Here is a 7,471-nt window from a genome sequence, read left to right on the forward strand (position 1 = left end):
AGAGATAGATAGAGATAGAGAGAGAGAGAGAGAGAGAGAGAGAGAGAGAGAGAGAGAGAGATAGAGATAGAGATAGAGATTGAGATAGAGACGTATTGGCTAAAGAGTCAAACTAAATCCAGGATCAACTAATTTCCTTTCCTCTTTTGCATTTTGGGGCATCTACTTTAATATATGTGTTTATACCATCAATGCAGAAGTGATCATGTAAAATCGGAATGTTTTCTAAAGTGCATTGCCTGTGTTGAAATGAAATCCAGGGCAGTATTTCAACTCACCACTGGTTTGGTGAGTTAATTTTAATTTATGACGAAAAAAAAAATCTCACAATTGTGTTTATTTTGTTGGACTTGTTCAGAAACCGTGTGTGTGTGTGTGTGTGTGTGTGTGTGTGTGTGTGTGTGTGTGTGTGTGTGTTGGATTTAGGGATTTAATTTTCTTCTTTATACATGGTTCACTTGTATTTAGAGGAGTAGAATCCTGAAGCAGAGTGCTTACTCTTTTTATAAGTCTCTCTTCCACCTGAAATGGGATAATCTATGATCTCACAAGACTGGGATTTCCAAACCCAGACACTATTGTGTATGCCAACAAGTGCTTGCTGACAGGAATCTGATATAGCTCTCTCCTGAGAGGCTCTGCCAGTGCCTGACAAATACAGAAGTGGATGCTCACAACCATCCATCCATAGGGTTCCCAATGAAGGAGCTAGAAAAGGTAACCAAGGAGCTGAGGGGGTTTGCAGCCCCATAGGAGGAACAATATGAACAAACCAGTATCCCCAGAACTCCCAGGGACTAAAACATCAACCAAAGAGTACACATGGTGGGACTCTTAGCTCCAGCTGCATATGTAGCAGAGGATGGCCTAGTCAGTCATCAATGGGAGGAGAGGCCCTTGGTCCTGTGAAGGCTCTCTGCCCCAGTATAGGGGACTTCCAGGGCCAGGAAGCAGGAGTGGGTGGGTTGGTGAGCAGGGGGAGGGGTGGGGGGATAAGGGGAGAGGAAAACAGGAACTGGGATAACATTTGAAATGTAAATTAAGAAAATATCCTATTAAAAAGAAAGAGAGAGAGGGGAAAAAAAAGAAAAGACTGGGTTTTCCATGGTGAAATATCTTCCCGGAGGAGGCAGTCCTGGACTGAGCACTGGGCTCTATTTCATGTTTGAGAAGTGAATAGCATCCTCTTTATCAGCTGTATTTGCCACATTGTGGTGCATTCATTTCTAATTTTAGCAGCTAATGGCTACAATGTTGGAGTATTTAGCATTTAAAAAAAAATGAAAAATCTTTTTCTTTCTAAGCCAGGGATAACCCTTAAAAACCTGTTAAGTGAAAGAAGCCACAGAAAGGAGACCACAGAGTTTGTATGAAATGTTACCTAACGCCACCAGAAGGTGAAGTCTGTAAATGGGCCTGAGCACTTCTAAAGGGTGTGAGTAAAAAGGTTGACAGGTTTTGCTGATGGTTATATTATTACTTTTATAGTTATTAAAAACTTCTGAACTTTATTTTGGAGGTAGATGTGCTGACTAATTTTGAGTAAACTTGACATAGGCTCGAGTCATTCTCAAAGAAGGAACCTCAATTAAGAAAACACCCTCAACCAGATTGGCCTGTGAGCAAGTGGGTGATGCATTTTCTTGATTGATGATTGACGTGTGTGATGCCTTCCCTGAGCTGATGGTCCTCGGTGCTATAAGAAAGCAGGCTGAAAACACATGAAACTCAAGAAGAAGGAAGACCAAAGTATGGACACTTCGATCCTTAGAAGGGAGAAAAAAATACCCATGGAAGGAGTGACAGAGACAAAGTGTGGAGCAGAGACTGAAGGCATGACCATCCAGAGACTACCCCACCTGGAGATCCATCCCATAAACAACCACCAAACCCAGACACTATTGCAGATGCCAACAAGAGCTTGCTGACAGGAGACTGATATAGCTATCTCNTGAGAGGCTCTGCCAGTGCCTGACTAATACAGAAGTGGATGCTCAGAGTCATCCATTAGATGGAGCACAGAGTCCCCAACGAATGAGCTAGAGAAAGTACCCAAGGAGCTGAAGGGGTTTGTAGACCCCCTAGGAGGAACAATATATATAAACTAACCAGTAACCCCAGAGCTCCCTGGGATCAAACCACCACTCAAAGAAAACACACAGAGAGACTCATGGCTCTAGCCATGTAGCAGAAGATGGCCTAGTTGGTCATCAATAGGAGGATGAGAGGCCCTTGGTCTTGTGAAGGTTCTATGAGCCAGTATAGTGGAATGCCTGGGCCAGAAATCAGGAGTGGAGCAGGGGAAGAGGGGAGAGAATAGGGGATTTTCAGAGAGGAAACTAGGAAAGGGGATAACATTTGAAATGTAAATAAAGAAAAATATCTAATTAAAAAAAGAAAAAGAAAGAAAGCAGGCTGAGCAAACCATGAAGAGCAAGCCGGTAAGCAGCACCCCTCCATGGCCTCTGCATCAGTTCCTGTCTCCAGGTTCTTATCTGGAGTTCCAAACCCTCTCCTCTCCAAATTGCTTTTGGTCATGGCATTTTATCAGCACAACAGAAGTCCTAACTGAGACGGCATGCAAATTTTATATGTAAGATATTCCTCAATAAAGTTATGTTTAAACCGGGCGTGGTGGTGCACACCTTTAATCCCAGCACTCAGGAGGCAGAGGCAGGTGGATTTCTGAGGTTGAGGCCAGTCTGGTCTACAGAGTGAGTTCCAGGACAGCCAGGGCTATACAGAGAAACCCTGTCTCGAAAAACAAAACAAACAAAAAAAAAGTTATGTTTAAAAGGAAATTACAGGGAGGTGAGTTAACAGAGGTGCAAAGAAGACTAGAGAGAACGTGGGTCACGGTACTTTATATACATACTCTATACATGTGGGACACTGTTAAAGAACAAAGTCAATAAAAGTTAAAAACACAACTCCCAGTGTCAATATAAACACACAAATGTGTGCACTTGGCACAAACCACACATGTCCACATGCACATGTAAGCAAATGCCCAAGAGATGAAGATTTTAGCAAGGCTCCCTGCCTGGGGAAACATCATACCCACAGACATTTGGAGCACAGTGCAGCGTGGGTTCTTGTTACTCAAGTTGTGGCCCAAGCTGATAGCATGGTACTGCTGAGTGCTTGTCATCAGCAGTCCTGCTTGGATGAGCCTGCTACAGCCCACTGCCCAGCTCCATGCTCTGCATTCTCCCTAGGTCTCTCCCATCCTCGAGTTGCTATTCTTTGAACAAATCCATTCTCTAATTCAGTGTCTCTTCCTTCTTTGTCCAGACACTCAAATTCCATGTCTTCTTCACTATGAACCTTGCATATAGTTCTCTGTGGGAACTGTCTTGGGGTGGCTTTGTGTCCCTGAGAACATTAGATGTCCTTGTGCCGTCACCCTCAATCATCATTCTTCTCCCACGGATTGTGATTGGAGTAATCTGTCCAGCTTCTAGACTGGAGAGGGGACTGGACCGTACTCATGGTTATAGCCCCAGACTGGCTCTGGGTCCAGTGTCTAGTCAAATGACTAGTGTTTGTAGTGCTTACTCAGGTTGGCGCGGTATCTAGCATGTTTTTAACCTCTTAAAAGTGAATCACAGAGGCTGCATGTGATATGGGTTGTGTACAGTCTGCCAAAAAAGCTGGCCAAAGCTACGTGGTTGCTACTCCTAGCTGTGTGAGTGCTCTGTATCTCATTAGTGAAATGGGAATGGTAATATTACTTACCTCAAATGAGGATTAGGTTAATAGATGTAATACTATAAGCATATTTTGTTTAATAAGCTAACTGATTTTGGGGAGTAGTAACTATTGATCCTGTGACTTTTCGTGCTAAACATGAACTCTATCATTGAGTTACAGCTCTTATATATATATATATATATATATATATATATATATATATATATATATATATATATATATATTTAATTACATGAAATAATTTGGGGAAATATGAATCCCCCCAAATAATTAGGGTCCAGTCCTTAGATGGTACAGACCAATTATTGCGATGGATCTGACACAAGTTTATATCCTAGCTCATTGAAGGAGTAAAATTTTATTATCAACTGAAAAACACCATATACCTTCAGCTTAAGATAACAAAAACACAACTTTAATGCCCCCTTTTCTTAGTTTTATATTTGTAGCTCTCACTTGATCACACCACAGCCTTCTTGTTCCAAACTCTTTGATGTGCTTCCCAGGGTCCCACAACTTTCCCGAACCCCACCTCTGTCATAAGCCCCTTATCACCCCTGTCCAACATCATTTCAGACAAGAACACCCCTCCATTTCTAAAGCCACAAGACCCACTCCTAACTTTTCTCCAAACAGCTTTTTTCCTCACGTCTATAAACTATACAGAGTTCTGGCTCTCAATTCAATTTGAGCATCACCTCTTCTGCAACTCCTTTGAAATCCTTAAGAGGCTCTTTGCCCTCTCTTTCCTGACCACACCAGACCCTCCAGTCCAACCTTCAATTGCACTTAGTGGGCTCTGCTGATGGTTTGTCAGCCTTCTCCATTGGATTTCAAGCCCTAGCTGGGCAGAGAACAAGTCGGTTTTGTTCAATGGCTTATCTGCAGCACCTTGATAAGGCCTGGCAGAAAGTAGGTACTCAATACCTACTTACCAAAGGAGTGTTTACTTTTACACATCAAATCTTTTAACTTTAACCCAATCCAAATTTCAACTGTCTGGGTGTTCCCAAGCCCTCTGCTTATTGCATTGAGAACATCCATTGCGACAAAGAGAGATTGGCTTGATTTTCCATCCCACTTGTGCTGGGCAATCTGTTCTCTGCAGGTCACTGGAGGGTGTTACATTTCCCCTGGGTATTTCAGATGACCTCTTGCAATTTCCTCCCTGTGCCTGCTGGACCTTTTCTATATTGAAACTCCCTGCTGAACACCATCCCAATTTAATCCTTACCCAAAGAATTTCATCTCAAGGCCCTATCTGTCAGGATAGTCTACTTAATAAAACATGACAAGCTGTTTAAATTAAGACACATCTGTAAGCATACTTTTTGGACTACTTTATTGGATTCTTATATCTACCACCTTTCTCTACCCTTATTCTACCCTAATCCCTTCCAACTCCCAACACTGGTAGGAGAGAAAGAAGGTTAGAGGGCAAGGGGGTCTTGATCTCATTAGAATGCCTCCTGCTGACTAGGGACATTGAGTTCCTTGGGGCAAAGTTGATCTTCGATATCCAGATATGCAATATCTTCTCATCTCTTTGATCACAACCACTTGACAAACTGCAACAGCAGGGGGAGCAGCAGCCACAACAAACTTTCTCCTGAAACAGAATATCTATCTATTCCTTTGTACCCTGACATTTCCTCTACAGCATTAGAAACCAAGTTTCCCGTTCTCCCTAGCCCCATATCCCGGCACCACTTATAGGCACACTTTTGGGGGCTGCTTTATTGGCTTCTTATATCTACTACCCTTCTCCACCACAATCCCTTCCAATGCCCCAACACTAGGTAGGAAAGAAAGAAGGCTAAATGGGGGGAGGGGGTAGGTTGGAAAGGAAGGTAGTCTCCTTAGACTACTTCCTGCTGATTAGGGGCAAGTTTGATCTTCGACATCAGGCTATCTAATTTCTTCTTCTCTTTGCTCACAACCACCGACCACTTAACAAACCACAGCAGATGGGGGATCAGCAGCTGTCCTGAGCCCTCCTGGGGCTCTCACAGTTATAACCTCTCAAGAATCCCCATAACTCCAAATTCAAACTATCTACAGCTGGCAAAAATTACGCCCCTCCTAGAGCATGAGAAAAACCACAGTTAGCAGCTGTAAACAATCTGAAGTAGCCCCATATCCCACACCTGGAATATATATATATATATATGTGTGTGTGTGTGTGTGTGTGTGTAAATACATTCATATTACTGGGTTTTTAAAGAAACCAAAATCCTCAATACATACATCCAGTGTTTGAAAGATTCTCTGCGTTTTCCCAAACCTGGGGCCTGTTTAACTTTTAGACAGCAGCAAGCAGGTTCCAGACTGGAGCCCATTCTTTAGTTCTAGTTCTTTAGTTCTTGGAATTCCCAAAGTCCTGTTAATTTTTTAGACAGACTCCGCTGGACTATTTTGTGGTCTGGCCTTTACCCTTCCAGTTTATCTATGGGATGTGCCCTTTTGTCCCCATAATCAAACATACCCATAATCAGCAGGGGAAGCACACAGGGCTGCAGTAAGAGGGTGAGCTCTAGATCTGCCTGGCCTGGTTCCAAGCTGGGTCTTCTCCTTCATTGGCTGTGTGGTCTTCTCCAGGTCTCTTCATTCCTACCTGCTTAAAGCAATTACCGTAATTACAATGAGGCCAACTAGGCATCGTAATGAGGATCAACTGAATTAGCATACGCAAAATCCTTAGACATTTTCCTTGCACAGAATAAGTATTCACTAACTCATGATGGGTTTTAGTTGGTTTGGTTTGGTTTGATTTGGGTTTTGTTGGTTGGGTTTGGTTTGGTTTGGTTTGGTTTGATTTGGTCTGGGTTGGGTTTTGTTGGTTTGGTTTGGTTTGGTTTGGTCTGGGTTGGGTTTTGTTGGTTTGGTTTGGTTTGGTTTGGTCACTTGGGAGAGTTGTGTGTATATTAGACAGCTTCCTCCCAGGGAAGAATTATTCAGAAAGCTGTTTAAGGATTCCAAGTCCTTTGTTTACTTTGGAAGATATCATCCATCATAATGTCATCATAGGACTTTGCTAAGGGGCCAACCAGTTTAGGTGCAGACAGAGTGGGCTGGTTTCTCTGTGTGCTTTTGGGAAATTGAGTTCTTTGTTTTTTAAATGTCTGTCTGTATAATATGAACAATATGATGCTATATCCCATATGCAGATAGTAAGGAGCTGCCATGTTATCTTTTGTAGTTACATTGTGTGCGTGTGTGTAATATAAGAAGCTAAAACACCACTTTTGTAGTATGAGGCAACTATACCACTGAGGAATCCAACCCTCACCCCTGGCAACCATAAACTGCCTGCATCTACTTGAGGAGAGGTGAGCTCTCTCCTGAAGCTCTCCTCTGGCCATGCTGGAAGGTTGATAGCCTCAGCCTTGTGAGGTTTTATGCAGCTAAGCACTGTGAGCCCGTGAATGCAAATGCCATGCCATGTACTCTTCCACAATGTTCCATGGTTCTTGAATGAGGTAACAAAGACTTCTTGTTTAGGATGGAGAACTCAAGAGGCGTTTGTTCTCAGTACTTTGATCAGATATAGTCTCTGCATTAAGCATTGGCCACTGCGAATGTAAGCTTCTCTAATGCAGGCAGAGATCAGCACTGATCTAGCCTATAAATATTTAAAAGGCAGCTTGACACTTGACTGTTGAGCAAAACAATAGTTGCAGGCTCCCTGCCAGGCCTATGACCACCTGAGCCCTGGACTTTTAACTAGGTTTGCTATACCAGGCGTGAATGCTCTCCT

Source organism: Mus pahari, chromosome 7, assembly GCF_900095145.1.
Source record: "Mus pahari chromosome 7, PAHARI_EIJ_v1.1, whole genome shotgun sequence".
In the NCBI taxonomy this organism is placed as follows: Eukaryota; Metazoa; Chordata; class Mammalia; order Rodentia; family Muridae; genus Mus; species Mus pahari.